Raw genomic sequence first — 3,127 nt, forward strand, 5'->3', positions numbered from 1 at the left:
CACGTCTCTCTTGCGATCTTCGTGGGGATGAGGGAGAGAGGGAGGGAGGGGGAAGGGAGGGAGGGGGAAGGGAGGGAGAGAGGGAGGGAGGGGGAAGGGAGGGAGAGAGAGAGAGAGAGAGAGAGAGAGATTATCCTGAGAATCTGGAAACAGAAAAGGGAACCATGCTCACAGAACACGCTTGAAGGTTCTGTCTGTCCCTCTGGCTGGGTTATACCTGGATCTCAGGGGCTGACACTGAGATTTCAGGAGAAGATGAAGGTCTGAACTTTCATGCATAGACAGTGTCTCACCACAGCAGCTCGTCTTCAAATACACTTAGTCTCCCTCACCCAGAGAGCCCTGCTTCCTCTCTCTGAGAACCAGTGTCCAGATAGGTAGTGCTCCGTGGTATAGCAGAGCTAAGAACTGAATCATGGACTGGAGAGGGGTTGTGCACACCCAGGGATGCCTATCGTCAGGTATCCTGAGAAACAGGCTGACTGTGGAGGTGAAAGCAGAGACTTCTCTACAGTGTATTTTAAAGGCATTTTAAACTAGGTATGGTGGTGCAGGCCTGTAATCCTAACACACAACAGAGGCAGGGCAGGAGAATCAGAAGTTCAAAATCAGCTTCACTAAGTGTTTGAAGCCAGCCTTGTACATAAGACCCAGTCTCAAAAATAAAGAAGAGAAAGAAACGAAAAGAAAAGGAGAAGAGAGGAGAGGAGAGGAGAGGAGAGGAGAGGAGAGGAGAGGAGAGGAGAGATGAGATTTCATATCTGCTGGCTCCTCTGCCCAGCTCCTATAGCTAGTCACCTGCCTGTCCTTCGCTGTAGCAGACATTGGGAGATGTGCATTTCTGAGGACAAACTGTCACAGTGAAACTTATGTCCATACATAAGGAACATCAGACCTTTGACCTCTTCCTGAAGCCCAACACTAGTTCAAAGGCCCTTATCCTTCAGACAAAGGACAGGATATTCTCTCTGGAAAACCCAGCTCTCCCAGAATGAATGGAGGGGGTGCCTAGAACAGGGCAGTAAGATCACTGTACAGTAAGTGTGTTGGAAATAACAACTGACTCCCACCTGCAGCAATTTCCAGAAAGCAATGTGGGGTGCGGGGTTAGTGGTGCAGGTCTTTAATCTTAGCACTCCAGAGGCAGAGGCTAGTGGTTTTCTGAGTTCAAGGCCAGCTTGGCCTACCTGGAGTGTTCCAGAACAGCCAGGGCTACATAGAGAGATGCTGTCCCCACCTCCACCAAAACCAAATCAAAACAGAATTTCCAGAGAGCATGCAATAAAACAAACAAGAAACAAGACTTTGACTAGGAATGATGTTTCAGGCCCCGGCAATCCCGGCACTTGGGGACCTAAGGCAGGAGAATTATGAGTTTGAGTCTAGGCTATATTATGACTTTGAGGCCAGCTTTGGGTATATAGAAAGACCTTGTCTAAACAAACAACACAAAACAACAAAAAACCCAAACCCCCCCAATCCAACTTTTATTTAAAAAAAAATCAAACAGAATTTGTGTATGAAAACTTAACAAAAACTGTCAATATCCTCAGAAAGATCACACGTGTACCTGTGACACTGGAACAATGTATCATTTTTAAGGTGGTGAAAAAGAAAAGCTCTTGGAAATTAAAAATATGTGGCCTGCAAAATGGTACAGCAGATAAATGCACTTGCCTCCGAGACTGACAAGCTAAGTACAGTTCCCACAATCCACAGAGAAGAAGAACGAATGCCCTGTGCAAGTTATCCTTTGTCTGTCACACTCTGACATGCATGTGTGTGTTTATATATGCACACACTAAATGAATAAACAGTGTGTGGGGAGGGTGTTTGGTTTTGTTTTGTTTTTGAGACAGGATTTCTCTTATGTAGCCCTGGATGTCCTGAAACTCACTATGTAGACCAGGCTGGTCTAGAACTCAGAGGTCTACCTGTTTCTGCTCTGGGGCGCTGGGATTTAAGGCCACCATGCCTGGCCTTCAGTGCTTTAAAAAAAAGTGATAACATGTAGAGCAGTGATGGTACATACGTTTAATCCCAGCACTCGGGAGGCAAAGGCAGCCGTATCTCTGAATTTGAGCCTAGCCTGGTCTACAGAGTGAGTTCCAGGACAGCCAGTGTTACACAGAGAAATTGTCTCAAAAATACAAAACAAAACAATTTTAATAATGTAAATATATAATAACAAGAATATTTCATCAGGAGTTTTCAAGGGTATGTTCATGAGAGACAAGGGAGGACATGAGGAGGAAGCTGGCAAAGACATAAGGCAGGATGTTTCCCTTGAGGTTTTAGACCGCACAGGCAGGACTGCAAGGATGGGGCAAGAGAGATGGCTGGAGTCAAGTGCTCCTGATGCACTTTTTAGAGGGACAGCATCTGGTTCTCAGTATCTACACAGAGGGACTCAACTGGCTGTAACTCCAGCTTGACACTTGCTACCTTCTTCTGGCACCTGCACACACCTTAATACACACACACACACACACACATATACATACATACACACACACACATGCACACACAAAAATGTTTAATCTCCAAATATGGGGAAAACCATCTTTCCCAAGATATATTATGAAATTCAGAGCACAGGCTAGAGAAACCTCCAAGCTTCAAAGAGACTACTTGGCGTCCCTGCAAAGGTTGAGGAGGGGTGGGGTGGGGTGGTGAGCAACAAAGGTATCGTTGGAAGCTAGACGAAATTTGAGCCACACTTTCGGAATGCTGAGTGACAAATGATTTTAATCCGAGAATTTTATTCCCAGCTACACTATGAAGAGATTTGCTTTTTACTACAGTAGAAAAGATCTGCCTTTAGATAGCACCATTTCCCAAGGTTTACCAGATGGCAAAATGGTGTTTTGAAGGATTATTTAAAAAAATATTTTTATTTCATCATGTGTGTGTGTGTGTGTGTGTGTGTGTGTGTGTGTGTGTGTAGGTATATGTGTGTGAGTGTGTGTGCTTCTGTGAGTGTGTGTATAGGTGTGTGTTTGGGTGTATGCTTCACAATGTGTGTGTAGGTGTGTGTGTAGGTATGTGTGTGAGAGTGTGTGTGACTGTATGTAGGTGTATGTGTGTGTATAGGTATGTGTGTGAGTGTGTGTGTGACTGTGTGTAG

The 3,127-nt window shown here is 45.0% G+C and overlaps 1 protein-coding gene across 1 annotated transcript in view; it reads left to right on the forward strand.

The window, feature by feature from the left end:
* Wnt3a (Wnt family member 3A) overlaps positions 1–3,127 on the forward strand; it is a 44,870-nt gene that overhangs the window by 36,397 nt on the left and 5,346 nt on the right. The gene's annotated exons all lie outside the window — the stretch shown is intronic.

The sequence above is a fragment of the Grammomys surdaster genome, unplaced genomic scaffold (genome assembly GCF_004785775.1).
Source record: "Grammomys surdaster isolate TR1022 unplaced genomic scaffold, NIH_TR_1.0 270, whole genome shotgun sequence".
Classification (NCBI taxonomy): Eukaryota; Metazoa; Chordata; class Mammalia; order Rodentia; family Muridae; genus Grammomys; species Grammomys surdaster.